This window comes from Nicotiana sylvestris, chromosome 5, assembly GCF_000393655.2.
Source record: "Nicotiana sylvestris chromosome 5, ASM39365v2, whole genome shotgun sequence".
Lineage (NCBI taxonomy): Eukaryota > Viridiplantae > Streptophyta > Magnoliopsida > Solanales > Solanaceae > Nicotiana > Nicotiana sylvestris.
In genome coordinates, this window is record NC_091061.1 from 149,362,374 (window position 1) to 149,384,719 (window position 22,346).

The 22,346-nt window shown below is 37.1% G+C and overlaps 1 pseudogene; it reads right to left on the reverse strand.

The window, feature by feature from the left end:
• Positions 1-12,999: 12,999 nt before the first annotated feature.
• Positions 13,000-15,412, reverse strand: LOC104235377 (G-type lectin S-receptor-like serine/threonine-protein kinase LECRK3; annotated as a pseudogene).
• Positions 15,413-22,346: the final 6,934 nt, after the last annotated feature.

The following is a 22,346-nucleotide window of genomic DNA, read 5'->3' on the forward strand; positions in this document are numbered from 1 at the left end:
CACGGCCTTTCAACGTCTCGGGGATGAAGATTTTTAAGGCTGTGTGGGTCAACTGGACCAAATCTTAAAAAAAATGACCCAAAGGTGGTTGTTTATGCAAAATCAGCCTTCCGGCGTCCCTTTCGGGAACATTTGGCTATTTATGACAAAAGAGCATCACCCGACCTCTTTATGACAGAGTTGAAATTTTGACATGTTTTTTTTAATTTGTTTTTGGCTATTTTAGCAAAAGGTGGGGTTGGACCCGATGAGGGTTGCCTACGTATCTCACATCCGGTGAGAATCAAACCCGCGTAGTTCGGGCAAATTAACCGAACTATTTTAAAACATGACTCTTTTCCATTTTTATTTTTTCCTGGCAAGACAATCTATTTTCCTTTTCTATTTTTGAAAAAGACAAAATAACGATTTTTTTTCCATTTTCAACAAACAATAAAACAATCTATTTTTCAAAAAATAAAAGACTCTTTTTTCTAATATATTTTTTAGTAAAACAAAATAAAATATTTTCCTTTTTTTTTCAAAATTTCGGCAGATTTTCGCCAGTAATTGGTCATTGATTTTTTCTAAAAATATCAATTAACTCCCTAACTGATATATTCTTTTTCCCTTTTTTTCTTTTTTTTTTCTTTTTTTTTCTTCAATTTTCCAACATTCCCGAGATTCAGAAACCGGTCAACATGCAAGTTCGAAACAAATATATGTACAGAGCAAGTAGGATGCATCAGAATGATCTTTTCATTTCAGGTTGCTAGTCCTAGACGGACTCAACCCCTGTGTTGAGTCCCCTAAGTCAAATGTAACGTGATGCAAATAATCGTTCCTACTAGGGATCCGGAATGAGGTTTCGTTATACTAGGTTTATAACCTGGGTATATGTTCTAGACTGTGTACCCGAGCGGACAACTCGAGTCGAGGAGGGGGCAACTTACCGGGAACCAAAAGGCCATCCGGCTTCGTAACTTATCCGTCCTCTTTCTTATTTCAGGTATTGACACTAACAGAATAGGGAGCCTCGACCAGCGAGCTTCTCCCCGGAGGTAAGAAGAGAAGGGTTTCGGCACAGTTTATATACAGTTCAGATAATATCAAAGCGGTAAAAGACAACATTTAGTATGTTATGTCAGAACATGCAATATATATCAGATAATAAAGCCAAATATAACAATTATTCTAAGCTCGAATTCTTGAACCCTGAACTAGTGGTTCTGGGTTAAATTCCCCAGCGGAGTCGCCAGAGCTGTCACACCTCCTTTTTCCGTACCCGAGAGGGTACAAGGGAGTTTTTCCAATTAAAGGACAATCGAAACGGGATTTGTTTATTTATTTCAGAGTCGCCACTTGGGAGATTTAGGGTGTCCCAAGTCACCAATTTTAATCCCGAATCGAGGAAAAGAATGACTCCATATTACAGTCTGCGCACCAGAAATCCGGATAAGGAATTCTGTTAACCCGGGAGAAGGTGTTAGGCATTCCCGAGTTCCGTGGTTCTAGCACGGTCGCTCAACTGTCATATTTGGCTTGATTATCTGATTTAATACAAATATGAACTTATGTGCAAATTTTAACTTTTTACCGCTTTCATAATTATTATTATTATTTTTTACAAGAAATTGCAACGTTGTGAAAATGTATCTCGAACCGCGTTACAATCAATGTACCCGTGGTCGTCGACACACTTTGACTCCGTTGAGTTTTGGATTTGGGTCACATCAATGTGCACCCGAGTTTAAGAAAATTAAATTATTAAAGGCGCGCCTAAAGCGACTAGCGTATAATCTACTTTGGGTAGGGCCGTGGAATTTTGCTAAACGGTCCATCCCGAAGTCTAAGCAATATAAAGCAAATATTTACTGAGGGCCCCGCAATTTTGTATTTTTATTTGGCGAGGCTCATCTCATTCTTATTTTTAAAGATAAACCTATAGTGACTACATTTCTTCTATTAAGTTTGTCTCTAAAAATAAAAGAAAATTTCTCAATTAATTACATGCTGAAAAAAAAAATAACTTATTAGTTATTAGTTTACAGCTAATGTGAATGGAAAATTGCGATCGAGTTTGTACAAAGAAAAATTGCTTTCATTCTATATTCTATTATTCAATAATACTGGAACATGAGATTGACACACCATAATATCAAAAACAAATTAACTAGTATTTGACTAATTTAAACTAAAATTATTAGATGAAGAAGTTATACATATGCAAAGCCCATTACTCATTAATTAATCGACTACATTTTTATACAAAGAAAGGAAAATTATATTCAAACACAAATCTAAACAGGAGGGATTCAACAGGAACAAAGCCTGATTAATATTTCATTTCGCTTCAAGCCGAGAGTGTACAAATGTGTACCTGGAAATGACAGTACAAGAAGAAGAAGATCAGCAAAGTAGTATGTAACACAGCAACATACAGCAGCAGAAAGCCCAACACAATAGCTTCAACACCTCAGTCCAGAAATCCCAGCAACACGGAGAAAACTAGTAAAAATGGAGAAGACAAATAGTGCGAAAATCTCTCTTTATTTTTTTCTTTCTAGATTTGAACTCTCTATGGTGTTCTTCCGCTCTCAATATTTCAGAAAAATTATTTCTATCTTTTTTACTCTCTCAAAAATGAATTCTGTCCTTGTATATTCTTTGTATCCAGAGTGTATATCAAGTGTATACTGCTCTCTCCGCCCCCTCTTTTTTTCTTCTCTCTATCTAGTTTTTCCTCTTTTTTCCACCCCCTTCTTACTAAATTTTCTCTTCTATTTATAGCAAAATTTTCGAAATTTTCAGATTTGTTTTTTATTATTTTATTATTTTTTTAATTAAAAGAAATCCCACTTACAAATTGCTTTTATTTTTTTAGAAAAAGAAATCCCACCTTTATTTACTTTTATTTTTAAAATTCCAACTTTAATTACTTTATCTTATTTAAAATACCACTTTTTATTTTTTTAAAAGAGAATCTCACTTTATTTAACTTTTCTTTAAAAAACAAACCACTATCTTTTCTTTTTCTTTCAAAAATGCTACTTTCAATTACTTTAAATTTTTTAAATTTTCAGATACCTTTATATTTATTTTTTAATTCCAATCTTCTTTTACTTTTAAATTTTTTAAAAATTTCCACAAAACTTTTTATTTTTTTAAATTTTCTACATTCTTTTACTTTTTTTTTAAAAAAAGAGAGAATTTCACCTATTTTTACTTTTATATTTTTTTTATTCAATACTTCCCTTTTTCTTATTTATTATTATTTTTTTAAATCATTCCCGAAATTATTATATTTTTTTTAAAAAATAAAAAATAAAAAAAAAAAAAAAATATTTTCGGATTTTTTATATATAAAAAAAAACAAAAAATAAAACTATTAATAGTGATAATTCACCTTTTATTTTTTATTTTTTGGTTTTGTTTTGTGTTGGATAAAAATGAAGAAGGGGTGTTGGGTTAATGGAGCGGACCGGGTCGACCCAGTTTGAAGTGGACCGGGTCATGGGGAAAGTTGGGCAATTATTTGGGCCTGTAGCTTGAATTTTGAAGAAGAGGCCCAATTCCGACTTTCTTTATTTTTTGCTCTCTTTTCTTCTTTTATTTTTCTAAAACTAAATTATAAAAATACTTAAACTATTATTAAGAACTAAATTAAGTTATAAAAGCGCAAATTAACTCCCAATAACAATTAACGCACAATTAAGTAATAATTAAGCATAAAATTGTATATTCGGACATTAAATGCTAAAAATGCAAACGATACCTATTTTTGTAATTTTTATTTTTTTGTAAAACAAACTTAATTACTAACAATTGTAGAATTAAATCCTACATGCAAAATGCGACATATTTTTTTATTTTTATTAATTTAACAAATAAACATGCACAGACAAACATACAAATAATTACACAAAAATACCACAAAATATCACAAAAATTGCACACCAAGAAAAATTATTTTATTTTTGAATTTTTTTGGGAGTAATTCTCATATAGGGCAAAAATCACATGCTTACACCGGGGACATGGTACTGCTCTATAATTCAAGATTAAGGCTATTCACGGGTAAGCTTAAGTCACAATAGTCTGGTCCATTCCGAGTGGTCGAAGTATTCCCTTCAGGGGCTGTAAAGATTGCCTCAGAGAAAGACTCTCACACGTAATGGGCAGATATTGAAGTTATATGTAGGCATGAATGGACCAAAGGAAGTATTAGAAATCCACCTGAAAGAACCTCAGAGGTCGAGTGAGCCTTAAATGCGCTTGTCTGTGTCGTGCCGCGATGTTAAATCAGGTGTTGTATGGGAGGCAACCCATTGAAATGTTGTAATCATCGTGCCACGACATTATCTAAGGCGCTGGTTGGGAGGCAACCCAACAATAGTAGTAGTTGTTAATTGTGAGTTTTGAGAAGTACTAACCAATGCAGGTGACAATGGGCGGATGATAAGGCCATCGAAAGTGGTAAGAATAGGTGAAAAATATGAATAAATCGTGCCCAGGAGCGTGCCCGCACTACAGGCCGCGCATATGGGCAAGAGTTCTGCCTCATCTCAAAATACTAGCGCGACCGCGCTACTGAACGCGCTAGTGACTGCGCTACTAGCGCGATCGCGCTAGTTGCCGCGCATATCAATGAGTGTTCTGCCTGGACTAGCACGGCCGTGCTCGTACCGCGCTAGTACTGCCTAAAATCTGATGCGTTTTGGTTGTTATTTTAATTTTTTTTTTATGTTATTTTTTTTATTTTAGTCTAAATTACCCCCCCGCCCCCCAATCTAATAACCCCCTCTTCAATCCCAACTCTCCCTCACCGGTACAAATACATTCAAACGCCCCACCTCCCCAACCCTAAACCCTCCTCCTCCTCCTTCTTCTTCTTCTTCTTCTTCACAAACTCCCCTCATCTTCAACAAACTTCTATCTTTTTCAACTTTCCCCAAGTCTCAAGCACATTCCCCGTCCTCTTCTCCGTTTCTCATAACATTCTCCCACTACAGGTATGCCTTCTAGGTACCAGTTTCCTCTTTTTCCTTTCTTTTTTTTTCTTTCTGATTTTTCTTTTATTTTTTTTTATTTTTGTATCTATGTAGTTGTTGTTTTCTTCTTTGTTTAGTCGAAATCTGTAGTATATGTTGTAGTAAGTGTGGGTGGAATGATTGGTGGAGTTAGAGTTTGAATTAGTTATGATTTTGGCTACATTGTGGTGGTTTTGGGGTGGTCAAATGTTTGAAATGGGTTGTGGGTAATGAACGCCCACAAGGTGTTTATGGAAAGGCCTTAGTGAATGCAATTATATAGTTGTGACCACTTAGGCATGTGAAGTTTGAGTAAACACATTGCGTCACAATTTTGTGTTGGGATGTGCTAATATGCTCCCATTTTTAAGGTACTATGGCTCCATCTCGGAAATGCTATGGCACAGGTGCCTCTTCTAGCAGCCAAGAGGGCTCGTCCAGGATGCACGAGGCAGCCCCTGCTCGCCCCTTTGATAGTAACAGATTTGTCTCTACCAAGGCTCAGGACCTCTTTGCGGATAAGGCCTCTAAAAAGCTGATTCCGGGAATGGGAATTGACATAGGATCGGTCCAGCTACATTGCTCTCAAATGTACACTTTGCTGGTGAGGCGGGGGTTGCAAACTTTCATTGACGAGCCGTGCAAGGGCAATGTAATGGTTGTTAGAGAATTTTACGCTAATGTGAAGGAGCATGTCAATGGCGTAGTCACGGTGCGCAGAAAGGCAGTGAATTCCTCTGTTGAGGCTATACGGACGACGTACCAACTGCCTCTCCTGTGGATTCTTATGATGACTATTATAAGGGTATGGCCGAGCACACATGCAGTGGGGGAGGTTCTTTGAAACGATTTATGTACCCGGGAAGGAGGTGGTCTGGATGAAGTATGGTGAGAAGTTTCACTCTTCGGCACTAACCTTTGAAGGGAAGTGCTGGTTGTATATTATCAGTAGCCATCTGATCCCGTCCTCCAACACTATGGAGGTGAACGACCCCCGAGCATCTTTGATTTGGTGCTTTATCAATGGTCATAACTTCAACGTGGCCAAAGTGATTCATAAGTAGATGTTCACTCGCTGTCCGGTCAAAAGGTATGGGTTCTTTTTCCCTTCATTGGTTACTAATCTTTGTAGGGAAGCTCGGGTGCCGAAAAATCTGGTTGTGGATGGGTTAGTGCCAAAAGACCACAAGTTCACGGCAGACAAGGTAACCATTAGTAAGGAACCAGCGACACCAGGTGGTGAGTATAGTAGTGACTCTGATGACTCTGAGGATGAGGAGGCTGAGCAGGAGGACGTGGGGACCGAGCCACAGGCACATGAGCAAATCACAGCAGCTGCAGCACCATCTGGTACTGCAACACCTTCTGGAGCTGCTCGGGTTTCCCGGTTCATAGGGTTGGAGTAGGAGGTGGCTGGGTTGCGTACCTCGGTCACCGACTTGGGTACACGTGTTGATGCCGTGGCCGACCGGCAGGTGAAATCGGAAAAGAAAATCTTAGGCTGGCTGAGAGCTCTGGGTCGTGCTTGCAATTTGAACCCAGACACCATCTCCGATCAGAAGTGATCTTTCAGGGAAATTCCTTTACCTCACTGCTCTTTAAATTTTTATGCCATGAGGACATGTCTACATTTTAAGTGTAGGGTGGGGGATACTTCAATGTATGTATGTATACGTAACAATTTGACTGTTTGATGTTTCTTTGTTTCTCCTTAATTGTTTTTGGTATTTTGAGTAATAGTTTCATTAGGTAAGTTTAAAGTAGGTAAGTGACTTGTCCCAACGACGAATCTCTTTCGGCGGGGTTCTTGAGGGACTAGGTCGAAAAAAGGGAATATGGAGACTTTTCCTGATGACGGATCCTTTAGACAATTTTCTTAAGGGAAGTAAGTCTAGAGAAAAGACCAAAAAAAAGATTTTTTTTTTATTTTAAGGTAGTGTAGTAACTCCCCCTTGATTTTTCTTTGGGCCACGATTCTTTTTCAAGGGTTTAGCTTGAACCGGGTGTAGGTAGTTTTTGTTTATTTTGTTTTTTTGTTAGTATTGATGGGCTACGAGTTGGATTCGAAAGAGAAACCCTTGGCGCTAATACACCTAAACATAATAGACACTAGAGTGTAACGCTTAATCTCAGTGGTTGATTCTTGCTAAAGTACCTTAAATTGTATGTTTGTCACTGACTTGAATACTCAAATGAGAGTGTCTTGATAAGCCAATCTGGAGTGAGTTATGTGCCATGTGTGTGAGAGTTGTACTGTATTCTATGCTTTACATTTGATGCCCAGAACTTGCCCCGTGTGTTTGCAAAGCGAAATAGTAGTATCATTCAGTCTTAGAAGTGATATAGGCATTTCTTTGTTGAGCTAGACATATAAAGTAAACCCATCTAACTGTAATACATCATAGTCAACCCCGTTGAGCCTATAAGCCTGCTTCTTTGGCAACCATATTGCAAACCTTACTCAATTATTTGAATGGACATATCTTTGAACCACTTTACCTCCCATAAGCACTTGAAGGGTATTGAAATTATGTAAAAGCAAAAGTGTGGGGTGGTGGTTTGGTTTTGGAGTGTAACCGTTCAAATAGAGAAATGGTGCAGTGTTTGGAAAAGTAAAAGAATAAGCACCACTAAAAAAATGAGTAAATGTAGTAATCGATAAGTGGTGGTTTGATACAATTGCACCTAATGGAGTGGGATGTTGTAAATAAAAAGTGGTGGAATGTTTGGTTGACATAAGTATGGTTTTGAAGGTTAATGTGAGTATATTAAAAGTGCTTAGGGAGGTTAGTCGCTATATCCAAATATATCCTACCTGTCCCTTAGCCTACATTACAACCAAGTGAAGTCCTTTTGATCTTAGACTGAGTGGGCTCGATTAGTAGAGTAGTACACTACGGGCAAGCCTATGGTGCATCTTTGTGGCGTGTGAATGTTCTTTTTGAGAGTGAGCGAATTTTGTCTATCTAAATTCCTAATTGTTCTAAATATCATTATATGTGGAACTACTCTCTTGTGTGATGTGAGGGCATGTGATTCATGAAGGAAAGAAAAGTCTTGAATTTTGTGTAGAGTAATTTGAGTAAGTATGAATATTGCATGGCACGTGAGAGTCGACTTTTGAGGCGAAGATTGTTCACTACTAGGTGTAACTTATGTGACTTGTTCTTGGTGTGATGCGTTAGGGAATAATGCTTAGTGAAGGAACCTCTATAGAGTGTGGTGGATTGCTCGAGGACTAGTAATGATTTAAGTGTGGGGTGTTGATAATAGGCTAGATTTATGTAATTTGGCGACTGTTTATACCCCAGCTTGATTATGTTTCACTGTCATAATGTAGTTAAATGATGATGAATTGGTTCTAATTGTGAATTTCACATTTGCAAGAGTGAGTAGCATGTATGAGGACTTAAAACTATGATTGGAGCTAAATTGAAGCAAGAAAAGCTCCTAGGAGCTGAGTACATGGGAAGACGAGAGAAAGAAGAGATGAAATGAAGACCTAGACTAGCGCGGCCACTAGCGCAACCGCGCTAGCCCAGAAAGTTGAGGCAGAATGATAGGCAATATGCGCGGTCATTAGCGCGGCCACTAGCGTGACTGCGCTAGCCCAGTTCCAGAAAATTAAACTTCAGGGGTAAACTTGGAAGTTAGGGGGTAAATACACTTAATCTATAGAAGGTCCAGCTCGCCCAAGGAAGGATTATCAAGGTTTTCATAGCTTAGTTCAAGGCAAGGAAAGGCAAGTTGCAAGGAGGATAATTCAACATCGAGTTCTTCCTTTCTTCTTTTTGTTTTTACTATTTGTGATGAATTTTAATATTGTTATGATGAACACTAGTATGAGTAGCTAAATATTTAGTCTAAGGTTTTGATGGAACCTATTGAAGGATGAACTTCTTGTTATGTTAATATAGTTTGCCCAGTTTAATCTCTATTTGTTCAACTATGTTCTTGTTGTAGTTAATTGATAGGATCCTCAATTAGATGTGCCTATTTAGTGTGCATGACTCGGGAAAGAGTGCATATTTAGGTAATTGTTGAACAACACCACTCCCAAAGTATATGAGGGATCAATAACTGAGGGTTTAAAGGCGGGATTAGGGATAACGAAGCCTTGGGTGCAATCTAAAGTGAGCTGTAATAAACAAAGTCAGCTAGCGTAACTCGGAAGAGTGTGTCTAGTAAATTATCGTGACTACTCGGGAGAGATTTAAGGTAATAAGAGTGCTCATGATTGATAGAGACGATTAGGTAAATCTATGTGAAGCATAACTGGAAGGGATTCAATCAATAGGGAAAATTATAACCTTAGAACCTTCTCTTAATGGTTTACAACTTAATCATAGTTAGTTTTCAGTTGCTTATTTACATTCATTCTTATTTAGTAGAAACATCCTCAATTGTTATTCAGAACGTTTGAAAAGTTGATTCCGTAGAATTTAGTAAGTCTAATGATAGTAATTGATAGGTTAATTCCTTGTGGGTTCGACTCTGGGCTAAATATTCAGATTATATTTGCAACGTCCGCGTGTCCTTTTTATAAGACATAGTTGGGCGCGATCAAGCCCCGTCAATTTAAGGGCATCTAACTGGGATCACCAAGAATATAAGGTGCAATTTTTGAAAGGTTCATTGAATGTAACATCCAGCTTTTGCACAAGTCTTTACTACAACAAAAAATCTAGTGTAATTTCATAAGTGGAGTCTAGGGAGGGTAGTGTTGTCGTAGACTTTACCCTGCCTTATAAAGATAGATAGGCTATTTTCGATAGACCTTTGGCTCAAGGAACAATGAGAATGAAACAACAAACAATATTAGCGACAGTATAACTGGGTAACAGAGCGAACAACACAAATATGTAATAATAAAAAAACCAGGAATAAGAAAATACAAGTATAATACTAATACTACTGGTAGTCTTAGGAGAAGCTCCCGACTATTTGTCAACCTTCAACCCTAAATGGGCACCTGCTGGAATTATTTGGGTAGCATGCAAGATGACCTGACACCATCTTTATTAAAAAAAATGTTGGGGGAATTTTATGGGCCTAGTTGTTCCTTGTTTTGACGACAATGTAAAGCTAAAGTCATTCCAAAATTTGAGGGGCCGAAACCTTGTTCACGATAAGCTCAATAAAAATTGCTTGGAAATTATAGACCATAATTAACATTTGTATTTTGATGCACCTCAGTACATTTGTTTAGAGGCCATACCTTTTTTATTTGGAAATTTTCCAGCTTGAGAGAAAAGTATGTGATGATTGACTTGTCAAGTCTTTTGCATGCGTTGCCTGTATATGATTTCCTTAACCATACGTTTTTTTATTGACTTGGTCTTTTTTCCCTTTTTCTGTAGTGAGTTTCTAATAATGATAGTAGAGTCTTCGTTCATTTCCTTTTGCTGGTTTGCGCGCTAGTGCAATTATACTAATACAATAACAATTACGCCCGAGAGCGAAGTAAATTGAGATTAGCTATATGATTGACAAGTTGAGGTCGATTACATGAATCATTGCTTTTTCTTTTAAGCTCAACTTCTGTTATCATCCCAACTAAAATAAAAGTGAAAAATAAGTTAAATATATAGTAACACTTGATGTATCTTATGAATAAAGGATAATTATTAAATTGCCAAGGAGATTAATCCAAGTGGCAATTAGTACCGTGGGATCCTAAGAATGTTAGAGTCTTGTCTTTAATTCTACTCGGAAACAAGGTTACCCATTTCGTTAGTTAAAGTTGGTCGGTATATATTTGAAAGCTGTAATATTTTATATAATTCGTTTTAGTAATAATTCAACTTTGTTGTTCATTCACACAAAGACCTAGTAACATTTACAAGCCAACTTGAAAAACTAGTCTCCCAAGCAGCATAAAAAAACATAAATACTTTCCTTGATTTCTTGTTAAGACCTGCATAAAAAAACATAAATACACTCTCCTGAGCTATGTTCCGATTGGATTGATGGATACAAAAGAAAATGGAACAATTTGATTTTGGATTCGCCCTGGCTTCATGTCCTTTGGACCCTTCGCCTGTCCGCCACTAGTGCATTTCAATCGTGAAAGATTCAGTCCATCCATAATATGAAAAAGACGGTTCCCTCTATTATGATAGGAACAGTATAAGGAGAGTAACTTTGGCATATAAAAAATAATGGTTTGCATTGACCAAGCAATTAATACTAGGCTACAAAACTTGAGGGTTGAACTCAAGATTTTAATAAAAATTTTCAAGCTTACAGTAGTGTAAGATCAACTCCTTGACGAAAGGTAATTTTGGTATAAGATCGAGAAAAATTGAGCCATTAATGGTTGCCTCTTAAATTCTACCCTTCTCAGATTCTGGCAAGTACTAATATTCAATGAACGCGAATTTATTCCACCACCTTATAAGTAAAACCCCGCGTTATCTCCGTTCAGATATTCCAAAGTTAACAATTTTGGTGCATAGGAAATATGAACTTCCTCAACTCGGCAAACATAATATATTGAGAGACATAAGGTTAGCCAGATGTTAGACATGAATGCAACTGAACCCAAAACAATATTGATATGATATCGTCGTGATCTGAGGGCAACATGAAGTTAGGGTTTGAAGTGCTGATTCAGAAACAATAACATAGCGCAAGGTTAGATGTTTTAGGTAACTACACTTGATTGTTCGTGGAGTATTTGGAATTGAGACTTGATTGAGAAAATATTCTCTCAAAAGGGATTATTTTTAAAATCATTATGTCTCCTAGGAGATGTATGACTTGAAAAATTTGTCTGCCTAAAGGGGATAACTTTTTTCTAAAAACTCATTGTATCTCATTATTATATATTTTGAACTCCATGATGTGGTGAGCTGTTATATGTTATTTTCTCTGCTCAAAGTAGAGTCAATAATCATACAATTAATTTCACAATTTTTGGTGGATTATATATTAATGTGCATATTGCCCTAACTAGTTAAATTGTATTCTTACACTATTGTTATAGTCTCCTTTATAAAGAACAATAATGTTGCTGAAATTGAAATTCTGACTGGATCAAATTATAAGAAGTGAAAACGTGATGTGAAGTTTGCTTTTGAATTGGTTGAAATGAACATGGCTATCCTAAAGGATGCACCGCCAAAACCAACTGAGGAAAGGAGTAAGAAAGAGATAAATCAATATGCTAAATGGGAAACATGCAATAGGTTGTGTTTAAAGGCCTTAAAAAGGTCAATTGCTGAGCATTTATTGGGGTCTCTGCCGGAAACAGCAGCACCATAGAATATTTCAAGGCTGTAGGTAAGTGTTTTCAAGTTTTTGATAATGCTGAAGCCTCAAGGTTGATGGGTGAGCTAAGAAACTTAAAGTATGATGAAACAGTGGGAGTTCACCAGTTTATTTTGAGCATGGTTTCTATCCAAAGCAAGTTGAAGAACTTAGATGTGACTCTTCCGGATAGTTTCATCATTCACGAAGCTCTTTTACAGCTTCCGTCTCAATTTAGTCAGATGAGGACGGCTTATAATATTAGCAGTCAGCCATGGACTGTTAATGAGTTAATAACTAATGTGATTTGAGGAAACAAAAGTGAAAAGAGAAAAAGGGGAGTCTACTACTGTTGAAAAAGTAGAATCTGCTAACATACCCAGGGTAAATCTTTCGCTAATAAATTTTAAGGGAAGAAAAAGTGGCAATGTCCGACAAAGACTCAGAGCTTCAAAAGAAGGGTAAAAGTGGGCTAATCAATGATAATGACAATGAGAATCAAAGAGGTATTGATTTGAACAGCCATTTTTGTGATAAGAAGGGTAAACTGCTTCAAGTTTAAGGCTTTTAAAGAGAAGCAAAATGGTGATAGTGAGTCTACTTATATTTACATAGAAGCTAATTTTGTTGATGCACCAAAAGATACTTGGTGGTTAGATAGTGGTTCTACTATTCAAAAACTAGATAGAATTATTTTTAATTAAGAAAATTTAATAGAATTATTCTGTATTTAGTTAGAGTACAGATGATGAATTGCTCTTCACTCTATGGTAAAGTTCAAAAACTAAAAAGTGACAAAGGAAAATGTAAAACTATATGGTACTTAGAAAAGAAGTAGGGCTAGGGGGCACTGGAATTTCTACTGTCCCTTCTAGCATCAGTAGAACTTTCTTCATTGAAGGGCGAAGTGATGGTTCGTCTTGAATGCACCAGATGCTTATTTTCACCATTCTCTCGAATTGTCTTCTCTCAACCTCCTCGTCCCCGACCAGTTTTCCTAGCTCTCCTGCCTCAAAGCAGCTGTAAACCCAGTACTCAAGAATCGATTCATCTTCAGCAAGGCTCCAATCGACACACTTCCGCCGACAGATCAATTCCAATAGAACGATACCAAAACTGTAAACATCTGCTTTCACTGTCACTGGCAGTTGTCGGTGCCATTCTGGTGCGACATAGCCTCTGGTCCCTCTTACCCCTGTGTAGGTTCTTGTTTGATCTTTCTTTAAGAGCTTGGCCATTCCAAAGTCAGATATTTTAGCACAAAAATGATCATCCATGAGTATGTTCTGAGGCTTTATATCACAATTGATGATTTGTGTGTCACACTCATCATGCAAATATAGGAGGCCCCTTGCAATATCTCGAGCGATGCCACACCTTTCCTCCCACGTGGGTTGTTTTTCTGGTGTAAAAAGTATGTCTGAGAGTGACCCATTGCTCATGTACTCATACACCAGAAGCCTTCTTGATCCATCTAGGCAGTAACCAAGGAGGCGGACTAGATTTCGATGATGTGTTCTTCCAATGATTTTCATTTCAGTTTGGAACTCTTTTTCCCCTTCTACCAATTCTTTGTCTAGTCTCTTAACAGCTACCACTTTCTGGTCTTCTGCCAAAATCCCTTTAAATACTGTCCCAAATGCTCCTCTTCCTAACTCTTCTGTGAAACCACTGGTTGCCTTCTCTAGTTCTGCATATGAAAATGCTCGTGGAGCAACTTCGTCACATAACTGAACACTTCTACTCTAGTCCAGACATGATTCCTGTGAATGAGGAATCCGGAGATGCCCAACACCAAGAAAGCAAAAGCAGCCAATGTAATGCCGGCAATTAGGGTGTCCATCCTTAGCTTTTCTCCTTTGTTTCTTCAACCTGGTTAAACAACCCTTCGTCTGCAAACACATTAATGCGCACCTTGACCAATGCTAGATTAGAATCAGTCATGTCTCTTCTTCCATATCTCAGTGGCAGCCCCTGCTTTCTACACTCTCTATCTTTGAATAGAGCAGCCTCACAATTACAATCCTGTAAACAGGCTTGTACACAATCTTCTTTTGTTGTTGTGACCAAAGTAGCATAAGAGGTATCTTTCCATCTTGTGTTCTCAACTGATCTCATGGCATAGTATTTAGAAGTCTTCTCCTTTAACCGACAGGTTTCTGCAGTGAAATTTCTTTCACAGCCTGCGCTCCAATTGCCTGGCTTTACAAGATCAAATCCTGGAAGACACGCACAGTTAACTTGATCATCTATATTGATACAATAACCGTTAAGCCCACAAAGGCCTTTTGGATCACATCTATTATCTGTTGATGACCATATTGCAGAGCTGTTCTGTTGGCTCAGAGAATGTGAATAGACTCTAAGAATACCGTCAACATCAATTTTCATCAAATAGATGGTCCTTTCTCTAGGATGGCCTCCCTTGGTTAGATTTTTGAGACTGCGAGTGGAATTTGTTAAGTAGAGGAGGCTATCATCGTCAAGATTCAGTGTAACATTATTCCCTACTCCATCGATGTGTCTTTCGAAGTAAGCATATGGGGCAGTGTCTGGTGTCTGGTGTCTGGACAGGGTACTGAACGAGGTATCCATCCCTTTGCATTTTGAGACGGAAAATCCCAAACGAGTCATCTTCTTCCGAGGCACTGGAGAACAGCTCTTGGCCAGCAGAGAGATGCTGACCAGGTAAAATGGCGTTTGTCGGGTTGTCAAAACTTTGCCATATGATATTGTGAGCAGAATTATAGAGCACAAAGTTACCAGTGTCCAGCATGGAATCTGAAGCAATGGATTGAGAGGGATTTATGACAGTGATTTCTTGGCCTACTTGTACAATGAGCCCTCCATCAGTAGTTAAGAGCAAGACAGCGCTGCTTGGGACAGCAGGACTGTCTCTGTTTGCTGTCCACACAGCTGTCTTCTTAGACATGCCGATGATGGAGATTCCAACAGCATAGCCATTGGTTTGCTCATAAAACCCAAAGGCAAAACGCCTTGAGGGTGAATACCATGACGAATTGGCAGTAGGTGTTAGAGAAGAACCAGGAGTTATATTGAAGTTTCTTTGTTGTGCTACTGCTACTGCATGAAATGCAGATAGGAATAATAACCATAGCAAAACAGCCATTGATTTTAGCTTTTCTTCTCTTTCTTTTCCTCTGATTTATCACAAAATTGCATTGCTATTATGTTCAGTTTATAGTTGGAAGAATCCAAAGACTTCAGCTACTCTAGGTCAAGTCAATGTTCTCCAATTAAGAAAGCTGGCCACTAATTTCTTAAAAGAAAAGTAATATAGGAGACTTGGAAATTATTGAGTCCTGTCGATTATGAGAAAATACCGCGTATAAGTCTATAAATGACATTGTCCTTATTGAGTCCTGTCAATGTCATTTTAAGGGTAAATACGCATGACCACCTTGAATCGTGAATGTTAGGTGAAATGTTTTACAAGTCTTTAGTCAAGCAATAATACTGTTAAATTGTGGTATTTGTAGGGCCTTCTACAGGATTGGCAAGCTAAAGTCATTTTGTTAGTGACATATTTGATGGCCAGAGAACCCCTGTTCCCGATAAGCTCAATAAAAATTACTTATGACAGCGCGATCCTTGTGCTTTGACGACATTGTCAAGCCAAAGTCATTCCAAAATTTGATTGTTCATGATGATAAGCTCAATAAAAATTGCTTGGAAATTAGTCTTAACTCATATTCAATTTTTGTTTTTTTAATCCCCGTCAGTACGTTTGTTTCGAGGCCATACCTTTTCTATTTGGGAATTTTCCATCTGAGAGAAAAGTATGTGATGATTGACTTGTCAAGTCTTTTGCATGCGTTGCCTGTGTATCCTTAACCATACGTCTCGTTCCTTGGTGGCTTGGTCTTTTTTCCTTTTTTCTGTAGTGAGTTTCTAATAATGATAGTAAAGTCTTCGTCCATTTCCTGTTGCTGGTTTGTGTGCTAGTGCAAATATATTAATCACTTGATGCTATACTTACTAACACAATAACGATTATTCCGAGTCCGAAACAAATTGAAGTCTGCTATATGTTTGACAAGGAAGGGGTAAGGTCTGCGTACACACTACCCTCCCAAAACCTACTATATGGGATTATACTGGATAGGGGTGTACATGGACCGGGTTGATTCAGTTTTTATTGAAACCAAACCAAACCAACTATATCGTTTTGGATAAGTTTGGTTTTGCTGGATTTTTTCGGGGGTTTTTGTTACATGAATACTATGCCAATCTTACTTTGTTAAATTTTTGATAAGTAAATATATGTTTAATAAAAATAAAAAAAAAATTGACAAACATATTATCTATTAAAATATTCTTATGGGAGAATCATTTTAGTAACACATGACAGTTAATTTTTAGTTAGTTGACAATAATTTTTCGTTGATGTGCACTTTCAAGGTTAACCAAATTTAAATAACAAATACAAAAATTAATATGATACCTAAATAATGATATGTTCTATTTAATTTTCAATTATCGAAATACCGGTTCAAATTCGACAAAAGATATAAGAATTTAATAAATCTTGACATATGAATAAGGAAGAACAAATAGATTGTCGCATTTCAATAACACTTGATAAGAAAGTGATCATACAACACATCATTTAAAGCTAATAAAAAATGGAGCACTTTATTTTCTATTAAATATTATATCCCATAAGAGAATCTCAAATATTTATAGACAATTTTTAAAGGAAATTCTATATAAAGTCTTAAAAGTATGTATAAAAATTATATATTTATATATAGTTTGGTTTGAGTTTTTTTTACTCAATATCAAACCAAATCAAATCAAATCTGATCGGGGTTTTTAATCGTTTTGGTTTGACTTTTCGGTTTGGTGCAATTTTTCGGTTTGATTTGTACAACCCTATATTGTGTATGTTGTTGTTGTTATTGTTGTTTATATGTTTGACAAGTTGGGGTCGACTGTCGAGTATATGAATTGTCATCTCTTCTTTAAAACTCAACTTCTTTTATCATTATTCCAAATAAAACTAAAAGCAAAAAAATAAGTTAAATATGTAGTAACACTTGATGTATCTTACGAATAAAGGATAATTATTAAATTGCCAAGAAGATTAATCCAAGTTGCAGTTGTCTTTAATTCTACTCGGAAACAAGGTTATCTATATCGTTAGTTAAAGTTGGTTGGTGTATAATTTAGAGCTGTAATATTTTCTATATTCTTTTTAATAATAATTCAACTTTGTTATTAGTTCGCACAAAGACCTAGTAACATTTACAAGCCAACTTGAAAAACTAGTCTCCCAAGCAGCAGCAAAAAAACACAAATATTTTCCTTGATTTCTTGTTAAGACCTGCATCAATAAACATAAATACACTCTCCTGAGCTACATTCCGATTTGATTGATGGATACAAAAGAAACTGGAACAATTTGATTTTGGATTCGCCCCGGCTTCATGTCCTTTGGACCCTTCGCTTGCCCGCCACTAGTGCATTTCAATCGTGAAAGATTCAGTCCATCCACAAGTTCTTCTACGACTACCTTGTTATGCAAATCATATGAGAATATATAATTTCTTCAAACTCGTGAAATGTATAAAGCGCTCTATTTGCAATATCAGATGATTCTAGATTGTCATTATAAAGCTCCAAGACAAGACAATGGGAATAGATTATTTATATATATTTAGTAAATTTTTTAATACAAATAGGGTCTGGGCTAAATTACTGGGTTCTACTGGACCCTTAACCAATAACTTAAATAGAAAAAAAGGAAAACTGCTCTGCTGAGCAAGACATTCAAGGTTCAATGGAGAAAATGAAATAGTTTAAATTGACATAAACCACGAATCACTAAGCAAGTCTACAACGAGAGTAAAGAAAATAACTGAAAATAAAACAAGCAACAGAAATCTAATTCCAAACTACAATGATTACTCCAATTTAATGAGCTCTCCATCTTGGTACGCAACTGCACAAATAACATATATAACTGTTAGCAAAGGAAAAGGAGATATGACAAGTACATAGGAAAATGAAAATGTGATCAATTAATATCATAGAGTAATACATATATTTCACACAACAAACAATTACCTTGAAATAGACGACGTGGATTCATTAATTTTCTCCTTTTCTTAGGTTTGTTTGAAACGAAATGTATGAATCTCTTTAATGATACAAGGGTTAACTATCAACATCTTCCTATCAAGCGGCACCCAGCTGTCTTCTCTCTTTCTCTTTTATTCTATCTAAGCATTTATAAAATACTCTTTCCAAGTACATTTGATCTTTCTCCACTGTTGTCTTTCTTCAACAAATGTCGACATAGAAACTTTCTACTTCTATTGTTAGCCCAAGATATAGTTAATATCTTGGGCCAACAAGTCCAGAAGATGGCATTGAAGTATTTTAAATATGACCAAATTGATGAAAACTCAAGATAAGACATCAGGTATGAGATGATGATCAATTCCGCTTGCTCTCAAGCTTTTAGTGCTGAAATGGTGGTCAAGACATGTACTAGACAATTTCAAGTCTACAGGCTGATTCAACTCAAGTAGTTCTCTCCTTAATGTCACAATCCAGATTTTCCACCCTCGGGAGTCGTGATGACGTCTACTAGTGAAAGCTAGACAAGCCAATTAGTCCAATTATTTAACCACTTTCATTTTTAATCCTTAACAATTCCCAAAACAACATAACAAAAACAACGGAAATAATAATAACAAAAACAGCGCGGAAGACAAAATTTTGATAATTTAGATTAATATAAACTGCAGAAGTCTAAGTACAACTCTATCCAGAATTTGGTGTCACAATGCCACAGACCATCTATGAATACTACAAATAAAGTCTGAATAGAAATATACGAGTCTGTCTGTGAATAAGTAAAAAGAGAAGGAAATGATAGAAGGAGACCCCAAGGCCTGCGGACGCCTACAGGACTACCTCGGGTCGCCTGAATGGACTGAAGACATCCACCTCACTACGGTCCAAAAGCTGCAACACCGGGATCTGCACACAGTGCAGAGTGTAGTATCAGCACAACCGATCCCATGTGCTGGTAAGTGCCTAGCCTAACCTCGGCGAAGTAGTGACGAGGCTAGGATATGACTACCAAATAAACCTGTGCAGTTAAATCATATACAACGAAAAATAAAGGCATAAATGTACAGTTAATGATAGGAGGGGGAAACATGCTGCAGGGAACATCAAGTAATAACATAAGAACAACATATAAATGTAAGGAACACCAAAGTTCAATTATCAACAAGAATCAGAAATAAAAGACAAGTGCACGGCATCACCCTTCGTGCTTTTACTCTCGTCCTCACCATAAAATCAATAATATCGGCACGGCATCACCCTTCGTACTTTTACCTCACATAATCATGGCACAGAATGATCCTTCGTGCATTATCACTCATATTATGGCACGAAATTGTACATCGTGCGACACGACATCCCCCTTCGTGCTTTAACCTCACAATATCGGCATGACATCACCCTTCGTGCATTAACACTCTCAAAAATCATACATGACATCACCCTTTGTGCTTTACACTCTTCCTCACCCAAGCAACAATCACAAAGCAATTTGGGCAAGGGAATCAATAATATTTCAATGAAATCCCGGCAAGGGAACAATAGCATAACAACAATATTCTGGCAAGGGAAAACAATATCATGAATAACAACATCCCGGCAAGGGAAACAATACCAAAAACAATAACATCCCGGCAAGGGAGACAATATCATAAACCTCTCATCTTTTCCACATTTACCTCACAACTCAATTCACAACTTTAGCCAACGCTATACAATGTTCAATTACCAATAATACTTCCACAAATTATTTTACAACTTGAGACAACGCTCTTCAATGTTCAATTACCAATAATACTTCCACAAATCATTTTACAACTTGAGCCAATGCTCCACAATGATCAATTACCAACAATACTTCCATAATACTTATTCAACAATAAAAATCATCATATAAAGCATGAACAACACAAAACGGAGTCACATTAGTCATAGTATAAGACTCACGGGCAGGCGTGACACCAACGTATAGATACTCGTCACCATGTCTATACGTCGTACCCAACAATTAACACATAGCAAATAAGACACGACTCCTAATTCCTCAAGCTAAGGTCAGACCAAACACTTACCTCAATGCCACGAACACAATTCAAGCCTCAACTACCACTGTACTTCTTGATTCCACCACCAACTCGCTTGTATCTAGCCATAATTTACTTAACGATATCAATGAATGCTAAATGAATCAATTCTAATGCATGAAAATAGGTTTTATAAAGTTTTCTCCAAAAAGTAAAATATCAACCCGGGCCCTCATGGTCAAAACCCGAGATTCGAACCAAAACCCGATTACCCATTCACCCACGAACCTAAATATATAATTTGTTTTGAAATCGAACATGAAATCGAGGTCCAAATCCCCAAAATTTGAAAAACTTATGTTCTACCAAAACACCCAATTTCCCCCATGAAAACCCTTGATTTTGAGTTGTAGTCATGTGAAAAGATGTTAAAGATTAAAGAAAACGAGTTAGAAATGACTTACAATCGATTTGGAAGAGTAGTTGTCTTTGAAAAATCGTCCAAAGGTGCTTCTGGTTTGAGAGGGTTTGAAAAATGAGAAATTTTCGGCTAAGTTATGATTTAGTAGGTTGCAGATGTCGTAATTGCGACCAGGGTGCGCAATTGCGAACCCCTTCAGGATATGCTATCATCGCATTTGCGATCAAATGTTCGCAATTGCGAACTCACATTTGCGACAACGGGGGATTTATGGGTTATCGCATTTACGAAGAAATGCTCGAAATTGCGAGCAAGGCTGGCTAGGGAATACTTCACAATTGTGAAGAGCCCCTCACAATTCCCAAGCATGATAGGCTCGTAATTGCGACACCTGACCTCGCAATTGCGAGATGAGAGCCTGCAACACATACCAGCTGAAAATCTGAAACTTCCTAAGTTCAATTCCACTCCATGGCCTATCCAAAACTCACTCGATCCCTTGAGGCTCTAAACCAAACATGCACACTAACCTAAAAACATCATACAGGCTTGCTCGGAGCAATCAAATCATCAAAATAACATCAACAACTATGAATTAAACCCCAATCATTCAAGAACATCAAATTTTCCAATTTCTCAACTTTAGGTCCGTTTTATACCAAACCAACTCCGATCTTTACCAAATTTTACAGATTTATCTTAATTATTATTTCAAACTTGTACCGGGCTCCGGAACCAAGATAAGGGCCCGATACCATCAAAAAAATGCATCAATTCGCTTCTAAAAACCTTTATATTTTCCAGAAAATAATTTTCTTCAAAAATTCATTTCTCGGGCTTGGGACCTCGGAATTCTATTCCGGGCATACGCTTAAGTCCCAAATTTTATTACGGACCCTACGAGACCGTCGAATCACGAGTCCGGGTCCATTTACCAAGAATATTGACCAAAGTCAATTTTATTCAATTTTAAAAGCCAAATTCCTTTTTTCCCTTAGTTTTCACATAAAAGCTTTCCGGAAATGCGCCCGGACTGCGCATGCAAATCGAGGTAAAGCAAAGAGAGGTTTTTAAGGCCTCGGAACACAATATTCACTTGCAAAACAAGTGATGATTGGGTCATCACATTCTCCTCCTCTAAAACAACAGTTCGTCCTCGAACGGACATAGAAAAGAAGTACCTGAGTCGGAGAAAAGATGGGGATATCGGCTCCGCATATCGGACTCGGACTCCCAGGTCTCTACCTCAACAGGCTGACCTCTCCACTGACCACAAACAGAGGAGAAACTCTTTGATCTCAACTAACGAGTCTGCCGGTCTAGAATAGCTACCGGCTCCTCCTCATAGGATAAGTCCTTGTCCAACTAGACAGTGATGAAATCTAACATGTGGGATGGATCGTTGGGATACTTCTGAACCATGGACACTTGAAACACTAGATGCACGACTGATAAACTTGGCGGCAACACAAGTCTGTAAGCCACCTCTCCCACTCGGTCAAGAATCTTAAACGGGCCAATGAACCTAGGGCTAAGCTT